Source organism: Quercus robur, chromosome 10 (genome assembly GCF_932294415.1).
Source record: "Quercus robur chromosome 10, dhQueRobu3.1, whole genome shotgun sequence".
Classification (NCBI taxonomy): Eukaryota; Viridiplantae; Streptophyta; class Magnoliopsida; order Fagales; family Fagaceae; genus Quercus; species Quercus robur.
In genome coordinates this window covers 3,360,868-3,381,501 of record NC_065543.1, presented here as the reverse complement: position 1 = coordinate 3,381,501, position 20,634 = coordinate 3,360,868, and positions in this window count along the sequence as shown.

The window sequence follows — 20,634 nt, the reverse complement described above, 5'->3', positions numbered from 1 at the left end:
GTCGGCTTACGAGTTAAATTTGAGCTATTATTGAGAAGTCCCGTAATTTGTATCAAATTAAGATTTATTGTCTTCTACCAAAAAATGAAGATTTATTGTGGAGAGGAGAGAGAGTGAATTCCACGCACAAATTTAAGAATTTCCCAATGACCAAACATGAAATAAAGTCAAAGTGCGTTATTACTTATTAGTTGAAATTTGAAAGTATATCTAATACAAGTTGATGTAGTTGATTTGGTCAAGTTTCAAGATATATAATAATGATAAAAGCGATTGATACAATATTGTCAACTATAACGTACGTTTTTGGAATTTGGATAGAATACTTTTCAAACTCTTATGTCAAATCTTAAAGAAGACATTCCAAATATCTTATTAAGACTTAGGGCACAATGGCACATGGTTTAGAAGGTCCGAGATAGACTGATTTCTCAGCATAAATGTAGGTTTTTTTTTTTTTTTTTTTTTTTTTTTAATTATTAAAGGATGACAGAATAGTGAGAAGAAAAAAAAAATGGAAAATTTGATAAAAGAGGTGGAAATATAAAGAGAAAACAACGCATATGTATTATATTACATTTTAAATATTAAGCTATTTAATATATTTTACAAAGATGAAAGAGTATTAAATGTTTTTTTTAATATCCCATATTAAATTATATTTTTCCCTTATACCATCCATGCTTAGTGTCTGTTTGGCAAAGATCTATTTATGGATCTTACTGTATTATTTCAACTAACTTTTACATTTATCAGTTTCAGCAAAATAAGTAGATTTCAAACAGACTCTAAGTGTGAATATTAAAAAAATGGAATGTATAGTCCAATAATTGAATTAGAAAATTAACGCAATAAATAGGTTTATGGTGTAACATAGGTAATAACCTCTCTTTTTTTTTTTTTTTTTTTTTTTTTTTTTTTGGATAAGAACAAACAATAGAGTTTAAGCATCTATCTCTAGGGTCTACACTATATAAGAAAGTAATTAGTGTGATTTTTTTTTTAAGAATCAAGTAAGTAGTGTTTTTTAAGAAGAAGTAATTAATGTAACTTGAGCCTAACATGTAGATGAATATGTTTATGTATTATTTAGCAACAAAAAATGTTAATAAGCATCTTTGAAAGGTTTTTTTTTTTTTTTTTTTTTTTCTATGAATGTCTTAATTAATTATTTAAAAAAAAAGGAAAAAATGCTTTAATTAATTGAGTAGTTAAGTCTCATATTATACTAGCCACATACTAGATAGTAACAATATTGAGTGAGTAATTAATACAATATCATTTTGTTTTAACTCATCATCAAATTAAATTATAATGTATTGTATTAAATCCTCACAAAGAGACTCCTCTAATCATCAAGAAATTAATGTTCAAATATATACTTATTTTGATTCAACATGTTGAGCATATATGATAATGATACTCAAAGCCAATAGCATGCAAACAAACTATCTTGGTAAATAAGTTTTTTTTTTTTTTTGGTTAAATAAGTGCTAGCTGCTGTTGTTGTTGTTGTTGTTTTTTTGGTTAGGAGCTGGAACCAGACATTTAAACGCGGCAAGAGTTGATATGGTGTCTTTTTGTGTGAGTGGAAAACAGTCGTGTGATTTTTGTTTCTGGATCCATGTTTTACGTCAATTTTTTTTATTCTTGTGTCACAACAGTTACGTCAATATCGTTTTTACGTTCATCAAAAATTTAAAAAATAAAAATAAAAAAAATCGTTTTACGAATTCGTTTCGCTATTTTCAAATCTTATCTAGTTTATAATTTATGGTCAAGAATCAAGATTAGATTTTAAAGGTATAATCTGTTGCTTCATATATAATTTTCAATTTAATAATATTATGATAATGATACTCAAAGCCAATAGCATGCAAACAAACTATCTTGATAAATAAGTTTTTTTTTTCTTTTTTTGGTTAAATAAGTGCTAGCTGCTGTTGTTGTTGTTGTTGTTTTTTTGGTTAGGAGCTGGAACCAGACATTTAAACGCGGCAAAAGTTGATATGGTGTCTTTTTGTGTGAGTGGAAAACAGTCGTGTGATTTTTGTTTCTGGATCCATGTTTTACGTCAATTTTTTTTATTCTTGTGTCACAACAGTTACGTCAATATCGTTTTTACGTTCATCAAAAATTTAAAAAATAAAAATAAAAAAATCGTTTTACGAATTCGTTTCGCTATTTTCAAATCTTATCTAGTTTATAATTTATGGTCAAGAATCAAGATTAGATTTTAAAGGTATAATCTGTTCATCAAAAATTTAAAAAATAAAAATAAAAAAATCGTTTTACGAATTCGTTTCGCTATTTTCAAATCTTATCTAGTTTATAATTTATGGTCAAGAATCAAGATTAGATTTTAAAGGTATAATCTGTTGCTTCATATATAATTTTCAATTTAATAATATTATTAATTGAATAGTATTATTAAACAAAAATATTGCCAAAAGCGTTGTGTCCTATACTCACCCTTTTTATAAATCCTTTAATTGATCCGCATGGCTTAAAAATTACTATTTTTCTGACTTACGAATTGTGACATTTTTGTTCTCCGCAACATTTTATGTTTATAAAACTAAAAACAATTTTTTAATTTATCCAAATAGTATTATAATAGGACAAAACTTAAGTATAGTACTTTAGATGTCATTCCTTAAGTTCCCTTCTTAAAATTTAGTCATGTGGCTACTTAACTAAAAAATAGTCTTCCATTCCATAAAAAAAAAAAAAAAAAAAAAAAAAAAAAAATGGCAGAATTTTAAAAGAAAAAACTAAAGAACAATACCTAAGTACTGTACTTAAATCTTGTCTATTATAATAGTACCAATCGCGGTATTATTATGTTACCTTTTGAGTAAGGGCACATGGGTCTTACAAAACTAGAGTTCATGTTTAATATCTGCGTAAGATTTTAATGGCGGGCACATGGTTTAAAAGGTAGGAGATAGAAAAGTGAGAAAATTTTTCTTTTATAACCTGCAAACTTCATTAATTAAGTCAAACAAAGACGCCTAAAGTCTTGCCCATTATAATAGTACCAATCGCGGTATTATTATGTTGCCTCCTGAGTAAGGGCACATGAGTCTTACAAAACTAGAGTTCATGTTTAATATTTGATTAAGATTTTAATGGCGGGCACATGGTTTAAAAAGTAGGAGATAGAAAAGTGAGAAAGAAAAAAATTGAAAGGTCACTAGGGGAAGGAAAAAGAAAAAGTAATTAGATAAACAATTTTTTTTTTTTTTTTTTTTTTTTTTTTGTAACTGCAAACTTCATTAATTAAGTCAAACAAAGACACCTAAAATAATGCATGCAAGTATCCAAGATGACTTTAGGGGCTTCATGCTTATTACAACAAAATTGGCTTTTAATCCCTAACAACAAGCTTAGCAGTAGCATGGATTGCAGAATTTAGTTTTCTCCTAACCCAACCAAACTTACAACTAGAGAAAGATTTTTTAAGTTCAAGTGAATTACAAATAATCTATATATATATATATAAAATTAAATAAAGGCAAAGTTGAGAGAAAATCTAATTAGATTTTAAATTGTATTTCAATTGTTATCTAATTTTGTACCATGTGTCCTATTTAAGTTTTTAAATTTTTTATTATATGTGAGTTAATGTTCTGCAAAAGATGAAGAGTTTTATATAAATAAATCATCAAAAACCCAATAAAAATTGAAAAAAAATAATAAACTAGTGTATATCCAAAAAAAACTAAAAAAGAAAAAGAAAAAGAAAAGAAAGTGATAAAGACTAGATAGTAAAACTCATATATAACTTAAAAAAAAAAAGTGTAATTAGATATAATTTGAATTCATATATATATATATATGTAAGTGTGATTATTTTTATTATACTATGCATATAAACGAGTTATACAATAATAGTCTTGCATGTCGGCCATACTTTGTATAAAATTAAGATTTATTGTGGGGAGGAGTGAGTGATTTCCACGCACAAATTTAAGAATTTCACAATGACCAAGCATTAAATAAAGTCAAGTACATAATTAGTTGAAATTTGAAAGTATATATAATAAAAGTGATGTAGTTGATTTGGTCAAGTTTCACGTTATATAATAATGATAAAATTAAAGCAATTGATACAATATTGTCAACTCTAACATGTAGATGAATATGTTTATGTATTATTTAGCAACAAAAAATCTTAATAAGCATCTTTGAAAAGTTTTTTTTTTTTTTTTTTTTCTATGAATGTCTTAATTAATTATTTAAAAAAATAAGAAAATTTTATTTAATTAATTGAGCAGTTAAGTCTCATATTATATTAGCCACATACTATGATTGAGTAATTAATACAATATCATTTTGTTTTAACTCATCAACTTAAATTTTAATGTATTGAATTAAATCCTCACAAAGAGAGTCAAGAGACTCACTCCTCTAATTATCAAGAAATTAATGTTCAAATATATATATACTTTTTTTTGTTGTTGCTTAATAGTACTATATCAAAACCAAATTCAAAAGTGCATGCAACACTTAATTCTGTAGAGTAGTATATAAACTCACACACCCCAATACACACACTTAATGTGGGACAATGCCAAGACCTTTTTTTTTTTTTTTTGCCTAATATATATATATCTATATATATATATATATATATATATCTATATAAAAGCATAAAGATAGTTGACCTTTGTTACCTCTATCCTTTTAACTTAAGAATCTTACTCTTGGTGGTTTGTTTGCACACTGTTTGGCTTTGAATATCATATATGCTAGACAAGTTAAATCAAAAGTGTATATATGTGCGCACATACACATACACACACATATATATATATATATATATATATGCAGGAATCATATACAATGTGTAACACGGATTTAGGGATCCGCTTGGGTCCCGTGCACAGAAACATTGGATTTGTTGGATTTGTTAAGAAGCTAACATGTATAAAAATTTGTCACATGTTAACATTCCAACAAATTCGATACTCTGTTTATTGATATTATTTTTCTATATATATATATATATATAAAAAAAAAAAAAAAAAAAAAAAAAAAAAAAAAAAAATCCAAAGAGAACGTTAGTAATAATTTTTGAATACCGATTAGTAGTGTAAAACGCGGCAACGTGTACGTCCGGTTCTTGGTGCTGAAGTTTGTCTTCTGCACTAAGAATTCCATACATTTGTCCGCGTTGCCGTTGTGGTATCCAGCTACACCTACACTAATTTCTGTCATTTTAATTTGCATGTCGGCTGACGAGTTAATTAAAAGTTGAGAAATATTTTTCAAAAGTCCCACGCAATACTTCATATATCAAGTCAACATTTTGTTTAGGGCACATGGATTATTAACGGTAACGTAGTTGATTAAGTGGTCAAGTCTTTGTGGTAGATAAGTAATAATAATTAGAAGCAATTGATAGTTTGATACAATATTGTCAAACTCTAAATTCAATTACTTAAACCGAACGTTGTCTTCAATCATTTGTTGTTTGGGAATTGGGATAAAGCATGTTTTTTGGTAATGAGAATTTCATTTTCTCACATGTAAGAGTCTTTCATTGTTTCTCTCATCCCCTCTTGTGTGTATATTAGAAATTATAGTGATCACATTGAGGTGGAACGAGATTGTATTTTATTATTATTAATGAAGTGACTTCAATATTAATAAGGTAAATACGAAAGAGAAAGAAATAAAGGAATAATCATGAGAGTTTTCAAAGAAAGAAAAAGAGAAAACAAGTATTTTGATGGATGGTAATACTATTATAAATTATAAATAGAATAATAATAATAAAAAAAGTTATACCTATTAAATAAAAAATATACATGTACGCATTCATAGTCCACATGAGACAGGTTGAAAAAAAAAAGAAAAAACCTAATTGCATTCTATAACTTCTTCAAGGTGAGAAAATTAGCATTTGGGATGCATAGGACGAGATAAGTAAGGTAAAACTTTTTTTTCATCCCTAAATGATAGTCAAGATCAACATAATATATAGCCAAACATAGTTGAATCCATTGGGAGAGGGATCAAATATCCTAGGCAAAGTAAAAAAAAAGTAGAAAAAGTATGTCATTGAATTGATTTGTCTAGTACAGTACCCTAAGAATCTTAAGTCTTTAACAAATAGGGTAGAATATAGTTAATATTCCAAAGGTATGGAATAATGCTAATAAGGTCTAAAACTTTTCAAAATTGATCAACTTGATACCTAAATCCAACTTGGTCCCTTAATTGTTACTCATTTTTCTTCTCTTTCTCATAGTGATTAGGAACAAAGTTTTTCAGTTTTGAAAAGTTTTAGACCTAGCTTTTTGACAATAACCCAAGCCTCAAGAATGTTAACTGTATTTTTACCCTAACAAATATATTCTCAAGTTAAAAGAAAAGAAATAAGATTTAGAGGGGGGGAAATATTACTTATCACTATCCTACTTTTATATGCGCTTGAACAAAGAATCTAGTAATTCAGCAAAAGAGAAGAAAAGGAAAGAAAGGAATCTCGAATACAACATTTAATAGTATTGTATGATTTTTTTATAGGGGGTCAGTAAGAACTAAGAAGATGAATCTTAAGTAATAGATGGATTTTGTGGTTTATATGGTTCTCTTATTATAAATTTGTCCATAATGCTGGGAAGAGAACAAAAAACAAACTATAAGTTGATTTGATATATTGTTTCTTAATACAATAAACATACTGATTATTATTGCCAAGATTAAATTTTAGAAATTATCTATTGTTTCTAAATATAGTAAATATATTAATCATTTTTATTAAGTGAACTTTAATTTGTTTTTATTTATTAGTTTAGGTCTTTACTCTTTACAATTATTTTATTTACCAATTCAACTCAACTTTAATTTTACAACTATTGGTCTTTATAATTGTATTAAGAAAATTTTGATTGTGTTAATATTTGCATTTATCTTCACTCAATCACTCCCCTATCTCACGCTCCTTGACTAATATTTATTTATTTATTTTTTAAATCACCCTTGTCTAATTGTTTAATTGTCTTTTAGTCTAACATTTGCTACCCATTGACCGACTAGCCCATGACCCCAGTCCCCACTCAACAAATAACATAATTAAATTTATAAGTCAAAGTAAAGAAGTCATAAGTAATTTTTTGTCAAATTTCTTAGGATCTAAATAGGTTTTTCTTGAAATTTAAGATCAACAAATTTTTAATTTGATGTTGGGCTTACCATTATTTTCCTTAGATTTTAGTTCAATTTTTTTTTTTTCATTTCTATTTAAAAAGGCTAAGATATTGTCAAGGTTATATATTCAAGCTTATTTCAATTAGACTTAAAAAAAAAAAAAAAAAAAAAAAATTAGCTAAGAGGTTCAAAATTTTATTTTTGAAGGGTCAAAACAAAATTATTTTAAAATTATTATACATAATTTTTTTTTTTTTTTTTTTTTGGGTGCTTGCTTAGGGTGTTCATTTGAACCCTAAAAGCTTCACTTGCCGCCGCCCTTGATTTGATCCCCAATAGTTAGCAATCTCCTTTTCACTAATTCAAACTCATAAGGCATAATCTTAATTTTTAATACTAATGGACTCTTATTTTATGATAAAATGTTCTTGATTGTTACATGTCTTTTGGAGATAAAAGAATGAAAATGGAAGATAAAAATATAGTTTTCTTGAATGATAGGTTTTATACCTAACCCTAAGATGAAAAAGAGAGTAGTTCCAAAATCAGTGGGGCTCAGGGAAAGCATGAGGCTGCTAGAAAAGGATATAACAACACATAGTTGAATCCAATGGCAAAAGGATCAAATATCCTAAGTTAAGTATTAAAAAAAAAAAAAAAAAGGTAGAAAAGTATGTCATTGATTTGGCTTGTCTGGTACAATACCTTAAGAATCTTGTCTTTAACAAACAGGATAAAATATAATTAATATCCTTGAGATTTTGGTTAATGCTAATTAGGTATAAAACTTTTCAAAACTAATTAATTTAGTATCTAAATTCAACTTAGTATATAAATTGTTACTCATTTTTCTCCTCTTTCTTATAGTAATTTGGAACTCAATTTATCAGTTTAGAAATTAAGGTCTCAAACCTAGCTATTTGACAATAACTCAAGCGTCAAGAGTGTTAAGCATTGTATTTTTGCACGAAAAAATATATTCTCAAGTTAAAAGAAAACAAATAAGATTTAGAGTAGGGAAATATTACTTATCACTATCCTGCTTTTATATGCGCATCAATGAGGAATCTAGTAATTCAGCAAAAGAGAAGAAAAGGGAAGAAAGGAATCTCAAATAATGCAACATGCATGCGACATCAATTATAGAAGGTAGTGCGATATATCAAACGTGTGTGTACACCATTCACGCAACTTCTTTTTTTTTTTTTTTTTTTTTTTTTTTTTTTTGAGAGAACCATTCATACAACTTGATGTGACTGATATGACAAAATCCATTATTAAAGATGATCCATTTTGAGCAAAAAAATAAAATGCTAATAAATGCAATTTTTTGTATTATCTTCACGTGAATGGATCTCTCTCTCTCCGTAATTAATAAAGAAAGGAAAGCAGAAAAGGAAAATCCCAGTACAAGAATTAAAAAAAAAAAAATTATTGGCAAATGATTAAATTATAGCTGTAATCATATGCATCATCATATACGGGTTTATGATGTTATGGGCCTTATGTCTTTTAGTCAAGATGTCATGTTCCAAAAACCGTGTGCCAAATTGCCAAATTGATGCATAGAGATAGGGTTAAGGTGGCCCATATTCACGGGAGCTACATACCCACCAATTCAAGAGTCCCAAAATGCTGGTAAGGAAATTCTTGGAGATAACAACCCAAATTAATTAATTTCAAAAATTGAAGCACCAATATTGGACCATGATGTTTAATTTGCTTTAATTTCAAGTGAGAGAAAGGAAAAAAAAAATATATATATATATATATATTTTTTTTTTTTTTTTGATAGGGGAAAAATATTAAGCATGAGTAGATGAGATTTATAAGATATTGGTCTAAAGTCGATCTCAAATTCAATACTTTAATATATATGATAGTTAAACACTTGAAAACATGTGTGAATTTATAAGTAAACTACCACAATTAGAATTGTAATTTAAGTTATTCAACATAAACAAAAATAATAAAATCACCAAAAACAAAAAAATAAAAATCAAGTCAATTTAATTCAAGAGTATCTTTGGATTAAAATACAAATTTTTTTTTGGAAATTTTGTATCCAGAGCTATTCGAGCATTTGACTATCCCTTAAACATGCGTTTAATATTCCACCCCCACACAAATTAAGTAATTATACGGAGGAATACAAGCATCCTATCTCCTAACTAGCTATCACGGTGGAACAGTCCAACAGTTTTTGAAACCTTATTCTCATTGTTGCTCACTTAGAATAACCTCCAAGTTCAACATCATAATGAGCAAGCCTATGTTGTAAGAAACTCATGAACTTGGAGGTGCCATTAAAACATCATAATGGGCAAGCCTAAGTAAGAAACTCATGAATTTGGAGGTGCCATTAAAGCATTATCCAATGCAATCAATCCTATGGCCGGAAAGGGTCCAATCCAGTCCATTCTACTAATCTCTAGTACATAAATTTCTAATTTTGTATATTATCTCCAAGATAGCAGGATCTCATTATTCACTATAAAAGTGCACATTATTGTTGGTGATACGAGTACCACACTAGTTTGTGATGCTTCACAAGGGAGCCCTATATTTGATGTTTAATTTAATCTAGTAGCGATTTCAATATTTTTTGTTAGGAGGTCAGTAAGAACTAAGAAGATGAATTTTGAGTAATAGATGGATTTTATGGTTTACATGGTTCTCTTATTACAAATTTGTTCAGTGCTGGCAAGAGAACAAAAGACAAACTATAAGTTCATTTGATATTTTGTTTCTTAATACAATAAACATATTGATTATTGTTGCTAAGATTAAATTTTAGAAATTATCTATTTACAATTATTTTATTTACCAATTCAACTTAACTTTGACAACTATTGGTCTTTGTAATTGTATTAAGAAAATTTTTATTGTGTTAACATTTGCATTTATCTTCACTCAATCACTCCCTTGTCTTACACCCCTTTTCTTTTTTTCTTTTTTTAAATCCCTCTTGTCTAATTATTTATTTGTTTTTTAGTCTAACATTTGTTACCCACTAACTGACTAGGCTATGCCCCTAGTCCCCACTCAACAGATAATATAATTAAATTTATTAGTCAAAGTAAAGAAGTTATAAGTAATTTTTTGTCAAATTTATTAAGATCTAAATAGGATTTTCTTGAAAGTTAAGATCAACAAATTTCTAATTTGATGTTGGGCTTACCATTTTTTTCCCCATGTTTTAGTTCATATTGGTCTTTCTTTTTCTTTTTTTGTTCAAAAAGGCTAAAATATTGTCAAAAGTGCTTATATTCAAGCTTATTTTAATTGAACTTAAAAAAATAAATAAATAAAACTTGGGCTAGAGGATTCAAAGTTTTATTTTAAAAGGTCAAAATAAAATTATTTACATAATTCTTTTCTTTTTTGCAAGCTCAGGGGGTTCATTTGAACCCCTAAACCTTCACTTGCCGCCGCGCCCTATTTGATCCCCGATGGTTAGCAATCTCCTTTTCACTAATTCAAACTCATAAGTCATAATCTTAATTTTTAATACTAATGGACTCTTATTTTATGATACAATGTTCTTGATTGTTACATGTCTTTTGGAGATAAAAGAGTGAGAATAGAAGAAAACAAAACATAAAAAAAGGGTTTTTTTGATTGATAGGTTTTACCTAACCTTGAGATGAAAAAGAGAGTATTTCCAAAATCAAGTGGGGCTCAGGGATGGCATGTGGCTGCTAGAAATAAAAACCTTTCAAAAGCATAGAGCTTTCCAATCAAAATCACTGCTTTTATTATTTTTATTATAACTTTGATTATATCCCATTACGCTAACAAATCTTCGAAGTTGAGTGGTGAAAGGTTATTTAATCGGTGAACATGACAGTTCTGATTGAGAGAGATTTGAAAATTATGTTGAAAAAGAAGTTGCTGTACACGCGTGACTCAACACAACATGAGTCTGTGAAAAAAGTGTCAAAGTGTGAGCGTGACTACCAAAATAATAATAACAGTCAAGGTGACAAAAATAAAAGGAAAAGAAAAGAAATTCCATTCAATAGCAAACTAAGAATCATTTGCTTTCTTGTGTATGATCATTTTCGCTATGAGTAAAAGTCAAGTAAATTATGGCTAATCTAAATTGATTATTTGTATAGGCAGAATATACTTTTAAATTTAAAGTTTTTAACTAAGAGAGTGGAAATAAGAGATAAATTAGCAACTTTTTTTTAAAAGAGAAATGGTACATTTTTACAACAAATTGTTTGTGGCGTGTTGTTATAGGTAGGATAGAGAAGTAATTTCAGTGGTAGGCTCAAATTAGAACCAATAACAAATTACCATTTATGATTTGTTGTAAAAATGTTATGAACATATGGTATTAGTTTCTGATAAGCTAACTGGAACCCATAATTAGCAACTCTTAATTTTCAACAAAATGTGTAAGATTTAAATCTCCAACTGAAAAAGAAAAATATGTTAACATTGATTAATTCATAGTATACATTATTTACGGTACCGCAGAATCCTGATATATAATAATATCTTAAAATATTATAAAAACCACCATGATCCTTGAGCTCTCAATTGATTTTATGTAATTAATAAAAGAATTATAATTTGTGAGAATATTACTATTATTTTCCACAATTTTCGCTGTAGTTACACTTGGTTAAAGAATATCGTTGCACTTTTCAAATCAAGTTACAGTGGCCTGTTTAACTATGCCAGAGCTCATTTGGGCAAAACAAAAAGCTAACGTATAACCAATGAAAACACAATCGTTGTTCCAGCTGACTCTATTGATCAGTATTTATCAATGTCTCTTTTTTTTTCAAAATGATGAATTTTCCACCATTGAAAAATTGCAATCTTTTTCTTTCAGTTAAATAGCAGTAGAGTATAAGTCAAATTATAACCAAAAAAAAAATCAAAGCAACTTTTTCAACATATGCAGTCAATTGTTTTTGTATGGCCAATATTTCGCAAATCAATTTTCAAGAATCAAATTAGATAAGGACAATCCAAATGTTTTCATTCTCAGTGCTTGTTTGATTTAGAAAGCACAATGGCGGGACGTATATCATCCTCAACAAAGGTGGTGTAGAAGCATTAATTTGTTGTAGAGGTCACCTTAGCTTGTGACTCTTGCTTTGTGGAATTTACAAGTCAAAAGAGAAGATTTGTGAGATATTGTCTCAAATTCCTATTTTGAGTATGTTTGGATACCGTTTATTTTGCTGAAACTGAAAAATTATTACTGAAAGTACTGTAGATAAATGTAAAAATTAGTTAAAATAGTATAGTGAAGCCCATAAATAGTGTCAAAAAGTGCAGTAAAACCCATAAATAGTAGCAAAAATAAGTTGAATAGTAAAATAATTGTCATTTATAATCCCAATCCAAACGTACGCTTAGTTTGAATAAGGGTTTGGCGGCTTTGCCCATAAGACCCACATGGGGAGAGACTTTGAATTAGTTTACAAGAGTTCTAGAATATGCTTTTAAATTTAAAGTTTTGACTTTTAAGAGAGTGGAAATAAGAGATAAATTAGCAACTTTTTTTAAAAAAGAAAAGTGATACTTTTACAATATTTTTACAACAAATTTTATGTGATCAAGTTTCTCTCGAAACTAGTTTGGAAAGAAACTCTATAAACTCATTATATATATTTATATTGAGTGTGAATTTTGAAAATCTAACCATTAGATTGCATGTTCTTATTACATCCTTAATGCTTACAAAATTTCAAGAAATCAAAGATCAATTGCTATGTCATCAAATAAATGTTATAATTTCAAGTTTTTGTAATCTAAAGTTATATATAAAAAATAAGTTAATTGATCAAATAGTAAATAATATCCGATTTGAACGAAATTTGATATGCATTTTAAGAACATAAGAAATATAAAATTCAACGGTTAGATTTTCAAAATTCACCAAAAAAAGAAATATATGAAAAGTTTAAAGAGTTTCTCTCCAAACTAGTTTAGAAAGAAATTTTGTTCATCTTATGTGGTAGGTTGTTATGAGTTGTTATCGATAGGGTAGGAAAGTAATTTCAGTAGTATGTTCAAATTAGAACCAATAACAAATTACCACTTATGATTTGTTGTGAAAATATTATAAATGTAGCACATTTTTTTTAAGCATTTTGACCAATTTATTAGTTTTTTATGAGTTAACTGGAACCCACAATTAGCAACTCTTAATGTTCAACAAAATGTGTAAGGCTTGAATCTCCAATTGAAAAAGAAAAATATGTTAAAATTGATTAATTCATGGTTTACATTATTTACGGTACCGTAGTATCCTGATATATAATAATATCTTAAAATATTCTAAAAACCACCATGATCCTTGAGCTCTCAATTGGTTTTATGTAATTAATAAAAGAATTATAATTTGTGAGAATATTACTATTATTTTCCACAATTATTGCTGTAGTTACACCTGGTTAAAGAGAATGGTTGCACTTTTCAAATCAAGTTACATTGGCCTGTTTAAGTCATTTGGGCAAAACAAAAAGCTGATCTCGATTCAGTATTTATTAATGCCTTTTTTTTTTTCAAAATGATGAATTTTCCACCATTGAAAATTTGCAATCTTTCTCCTTCAGTAAAATAGCAGATTTGTACTCGGGTAGAGTATAAGTCAAATTATAACCCAAAAAAACAAAAACAAAATCAAAGCCAATTAACTGCAACGTTTTCATCGTGCAGTCAACAAAGAAGTAGTATATATTGTTTTTGTATGGCCAATATTTCGCAAATCAAGATGGTTCATTTTCAAGAATCAAATTAGGTAAGGAAAATCCAAATGTTTTAGTTCTCAGTGCTTGTTTGATTTAGAAAGCACAATGGCAGGACATATATGTAGAAGACATTTCATCCTCAACAAAGATGGTGTAGAAGCATTTATTGTGGAGGTTGGCTTAGTTTGTGACTCTTGCTTTGTGGAATTTGGAAGTCAAAGAGAAGATTTGTGAGATATTGCCTCAAATTCCTATTTTGACTTAGCTTGGGTTTTCTTGGTGTGAATAAGGCGGCTTCGCTCATAGGTCTCTCACATGGGGATAGGCACCCCTCCCGTTCAAACTTCTTCAGTTTTCTCCATTTTTTATCCAAATGGAGGACACGTGGCACTTAAAACATCTTAAGGTTAAAACATGCCACATCAAATTGTTAATTACTCCCATCTAACCCACTCTTTCAGCAACATCTATTCACAAACCATCATTGGGACCTGCTTCTATGCGGGCTTTGAGAAGAAGAGGAGAGGAAACAGTGTAGGAAAGAAAAAGAAAATTACCCATATATACTAGATTTCAATTTCCATTTTTTTTATAAAAGCTTCAAGATTTCAATTTCTTTTCTTTTCTTACGCTTTCTCAGAGACCAAAAAGTGAAAAATGGTGATGAGAAAAGAGTGAAATTTGGAAATCACCAAGTGGGTGTTAGTAGGTGGCTTCTCCGGCATCATTCTGAGTCTCTGACAGCTCCTTGTCGTCCGTTTGCCAAGAATGTGGGTTTGTGAATGGAGGATGCTGAAAGAGGTAGACAAGATGAGAATAAATGATGAAAGTTCAAAAACGTGTACAAAAACACTTTTGAACGTTTAGACCCCCAAAAACCAATTTAATCAACACACGCAATATGTTAAACAACTAGTGTGCGGAAACTTAACATATGCTATAATAAGGAATTGATTAAACAACTATCTAAGCCACAACAAAATAAACCACAGCAGATAATGTAAAGGCAGAGATAGAGAGGAAGGAAGATGCAAACACAGCGATAACACCAGATATGTTATCGAAGAGGAAACCGAAGACCTCGGCGAAAAACCTCTCCGCCGCCCTCCAAGCGGTAATCAATCCACTAGAAAATACAGTTGGGATACAAGGACAGCAATAGACCCTCCAAGCCTAATCTACCCAATGCACCTAAGCCCTCCAAGCTTCTTGCTCCAACGAGGTTGCGCCGAACCTTTTTCTTTTCTAGCTTTCCGGATTCCGCTACTACACCGTAGCATCAACCAATGAATATTGGCTCCTTCCTAACTGCTTCCCAGAACTCCAAATGACTGTCTCACAGAGATGATAATGGTGAGAACCAGGTTTGGTATAAAGCCTCTCAAGGATTTGACAATGGAGAGGAAGAGAGTGAGGGATTTTGATGAGACTCTAAGGTAGAGATTGTGGGTAAAACAATCTGGTTTTTCTTTAGGGTTTCTCTCTCAAAATTCTCTCTGGAAGCTCTCTTTCAATCGTGGGTTAAAAGGGTATTTATACTGGAGTGAAGAGGAATGCGAAACGTCAGGTTTTTCCAAAACAGGGGTGGCTCGCGGCTTGACCTCGCGGCTTGACTAAGTCGCGAGTTCCAGTCGCGAGTTAACCGTATGGCCAGTTGTCCTGTTTTGTCCTGTAGTGCTCCAGCTAGCATGACTGTTCATCTTCCAGCATGCTTGGCACGTGTGCATCTTCTGGCGGGTTGAAGCCGCGAGTCCAGCCGCGAGTCCCAGCCGCGACACTCTGTTTTCTTGCACACTCTTGAGCAATCTTCACACTATCTCACTCACTACCCTTACAACAATCCCACCTAAATACAGGGTTACTAAATGCTGAATTACAAGCAAATTTGGCACGGAATAAAGCCAATTAGATGGTTGAATAAATTCAACCTTACAAATGAGGTTTGATGTGGCATGTTATTGACGTTTAGATGTTTTAAGTGCCGCGTGTCTTCCATCCAAATAAAGAATAGAGAAAACTAGAGAAATTTGAACAGGAGGGGAGCCTATCCCCCTCACATGGGGAGAGACTTTGAATTAGTTTACAAGAACTCTAGAGATATTTTATTATTGGTGAATTCTCCTTTTAAGTGTGTTAGAACTTTGTAATATCTCTTTGGTAAAGTGCACTAATCATTTGTTTTTCGTAAATGTATGCTATTGCTAAATCACGTAGATCCTTAGTGTTTTCTTTTGTGCATTTGTGTCTTCTTCTTTTTTTTTTTCTTTTTTTTTTTTTTTTTTTTATAATTCTTGCAAAATTTCTTCTTTTTGTTAATTGTTTTGAGAATGTTCAAAAGTTATAATATTTTCACAATTAATCTTATATGAGAGTTTTTTTTGGAGGCCTTTCTGGCCTTTCTAGCCTTCCTAAAACAAATTAATATAAGAGCTTTTACTTTTGCAACAACATTCTTACTAAACTCAAAATTCCAATACACCCAAATAGCTATCTCTAAGAACGAAGACTAAAGAACAATATGTCTTCTATAGCTCAAATTGCTTCACACCACACAATGGGATCTCTCACCATAATAATTGCAAGTTTGTGACACACACACACACAACCAAGGTTGCAACACACACAAACTAAGCAAGATAAAACAAACTCGCATCACAACTTAAACCAATACACAAGCCACTTAAGTAGAATCAAAAGAGATCTTTATTATTCTAATTATTGCAGCATTGAACACACAAGACTTAAGGTCGGAGCCCCCACCTACACCAAAACCATTTAGTGCCTTGACCCAATGATATTACCAAAAAAAAAAAAAAAAAAAAAAAAATCATTATGGAGCAAATATAATAGGTTTGTATAGCTAAGATTATATTTATATATTAGTATGTCGGCAAAGTTAACAAAAGTGCCGTCACAAAACCAAAATGAGTGCAAGAATTAGTCAAATCCAAGTTGATAATTACAAACCCACTTACATGGACTATGGTCCTATGCAAGACTAAGATGTATTCAGGTCACATATTCAAGCAATTTACTAAAACTCTGCTAGTAACTTAACTGGTTAACACCTTCTGTTTTTAGTTCAAAACCTGACTTAATAAGTTGAATAATCGCTGTCTTTCATTTTCCAATAGGATTTAGGAAAAAAAAATGGGTTCATTTTCTTTTTCTTTTCCTCCGTTTACTCAGCAACCAAACAAACGATTTTGCATTTAAAGAAGACCGGGTCTTCTCCACCGCACAGTCTTTTGTCTTTCTGCAATGTTCATACAAAACGACACGTTAGGTTTAGTGCCACTAGGAATATATAGCGAGACGGCAAGTACCAACAGCTCGAGTCGAGGTCGAGGATCAGGGTAGTCCGTCAAACTCGTCCTTATCCATTGCAAATGGCTAGTATTGTTGACAAAGTTTGGCAGTATGTTCAAGTTTTTTCTTACAGGACAATGATGTTCCGACCCCAGCTGGTTGTTTGATGCTTTCAACCTGACTTGGAATTATCGATTATTGAAGAGAGAAAGTAGAGTTGGTGCCAATGTTATTTGGTGGCAATTATCTAGACTCTCCTCTTTTCTTTTTTCTTTTTTTTTTGGTGTGTTTCTAGTTTAAGGATTATAGATTTGTTACCTTTTATATAAAAAATTAATTGATATTTTGATATAACAGTACAGAACAATTATTATAAAATATAAATAAATAAATAAAAATATTATAAATTCAAGCTATATGTTGTAAATATTATTATTATTATTATTTAAAAAAAAAAAGCTTAATGAAGCTTTTCGTATTTCTAGTTAATTAAAATTAATAATATATAAAAAGAGATTTGAAATAAATTTACTCAAATATGGATTTATGCCGAAAAGAATGGGTAAAATTGGACGTTAATAATAATTATGGAAAGCATATATCATGACTAGTACAAGGACCTATCCTACCTTCTTCTTCTTCTTCTTCTTTTTTCTTTTTTCTTTTCTTTTTTTTTTTTTTTTTTTTTTTTTTTTTTTTTTTTGCTGAATAAAATTGAGAGCATAGTAAGAGCATCCACAGCAGTGGAGCTAAAAATTTAGCTTTTTAGCTCCACCAAAAGTTACTTTATCTATTTTACCTACACATATACTGCAGCAGTGGATCTATTTTAGCTTTCAACACAATAAAATAATATAAATATCACAATAAAATAATATAACTACTACAATAAAATAATCCATTTCCCTACAATAAAATAATATATTCACAACAAACAATTATCACAGCCACACACTCCACCAGCAACAACCATCATGTGACAACCACAACCACGGCAACAACCTTCATGTGACCACCACCAACACAGCCACAACCATAACCCAACACAGCCCACGGCAAGGAAAAAAAAAAAAATCAAACCACCACCAACACAGCCACAGCCACTAACACAGCCCACAGCAACCATAACCACAGCTACCAAACCACCACCAACACAGCCACCAAACTGCCATTTCAACCACAATCCACAATCACAACCAAACCCAACAAAAAAAAAAAAAAAAAACTCAAAAACCCACAAACCCAGAATTCCCGCCGTCGCCGATCATGGGTCCGAGTCCGTGGCGCGCTTGAGTTCGATGGGTTCGTGAACCCACAAACCCATGAACCCAAAGATATTGACCGAGCATAGAGCTTCGATGGGTCCGTGGCACGCTTGAGTTCGATGAAGGCGAGATGGGTCAGCGGCGTGGGACGACAACTGGGCGACGACGATGAAGATCGATGGTGAAGATCGGCGACGATGAAGATCGATGATGAAGATCGGCGATGATGAAGATCGATGATGAAGATCGGCGACGGCGAAGTAGAGAGTAGACGAGGGAGAGAAAAAAAAAAAAAAAAAAAGAGAAGGAATGAGGAAGAAAGCAGAGAAGCCGGAGAGAGAGAGAGAGAGAGAAAAGAAAGAAAAAGGAAAAAATATTTTTTTAATAAAAGAAGAGAGAGAAATTTAATAAAATAATATTTTTTTCTTTTAGATGTTATGAACAGTGCACATCTATAAATAGATGTGCACTGTAGCAATGGAGCTAAATATTTTAGATTTAGCTCCACTGCTGCAGCAAGGTTTTTGTGTTTGTGGAGCTAAATTTTAACATTATAGCATTATAGCTACATTGCTGCAAATGCTCTAATAAGGGGGCCCAAAAGAGGCAAGTGGCAACAAAGGGGGGAACCTGCCCATCTACCTCTTTACAAAAGACCCAAGAGGGAATGGAGGAGATGGGTTGGGGTCCCAAGTTAGACAAAAAGAGGCCCAATGGGCAAGGGAGTGAGCCAGGTCGTTAGAGGACCTGGGGCAAAAATTAAAAACAACATTAACAAAGCTAGGAAAAAAAAAAGCTACATGAGCATATCAGGTGATCACTTCTTCAAAACACATTTAGACTTACGATCTTCTAAGAGTCATTTAGAATTTAAATGATGTGACAGTTTGTAGTACCTTATCAAACTCATAAACTAAACAGCTCTTTGATGTCTACAACTTTTATAACAACTTTTTTCACAATTTGATGAATTTTTTAACTGTGAGTGATAGACAATCACTTTCACATGAATCTATCATTTTTTCTCCATCACTCACAGTTATACATTTGAGAGTAGCAAAAATAAGTTGAATAGTGAAATGATTTTAATTTTTAATCTCAATCCAAATTCACACATAGTGTCTTTGAACTTTCTCTAAAATTAAATCTTAGCAATAATTTGGTCTCTTTTTTTGAGATGGAGAGAATCATGTTCTAAATTTCTAATAGCCAGACCACCCCGTTCACCTGATTACAATTGAAGTGTGGGCTTGGGCCACTCGTATGAGTTGGCCATTTGATGATGGATCAAGCAACACTGGAAAGGCCTGAAACTAGGCAACATATGCTTTCCCTGTGAAACTTGAGTTGTTTGCTGGTGACATAGGTGATAGGACCCATAAGATTGAATGAACTCGGCTTGCTAGGCAAGTAATCCAATATCATGTAGTGAAGTCCTTAAATTTTACTGGGCTTAAAGGTCCACTGAAGTTTAATTCTACCATTATTTTCATTGGGCTTGGAGGCCTGATGTCTTTTGGTACCATAAGTAATGATATCAAGCTTAGGACTAATTGTTTAAAGCCTGTACAAAATTGTTGCCATCATGAATATGTTAACTAAGACATCTTAAACTTGCCAAAAATTAGCTCAATTTTTATCATTTTTAATGAGTAATGTTACTTACTTTCACTTCATTTTCACAACAAAACTTAGATGACAATCTGTTACTAGTTCTAAATTGGGTTTGCCACAAACATTACTTTTTTTACTTACCACTAATAGTTTGCCACTTAAGATTTGTTATGAAAATGTTATTCTTATCTTTACTCATTTTCAATAAGAAAAATAACTTTTTATATCCTATAGTTTAGGGATATACAAAATTAAACCCTAAGGTTTCAAAAAGTTACAAATTAAACCCTATCAAAGACAAATTAAACATTAGTTCATTTAAGTGGAGTGACATTGTGTTTGAGGTTAGCTATGATTTGAGAGTTTAATTTGATAAACTATAGAGATTAATTTGATAAACTATAGAGTTTAATTTATCACACTCCTAAATTATAGGATTTAAAATGTAATATTCTTTTTTTAATTTTATTATCTAGGAACTTTATACTTCATCTATCCCATTTTATTTGTCCATTATATATTTGAGAGGTTTTAAAACATTGTTCATTTTGAAAAGTCAACCAGTA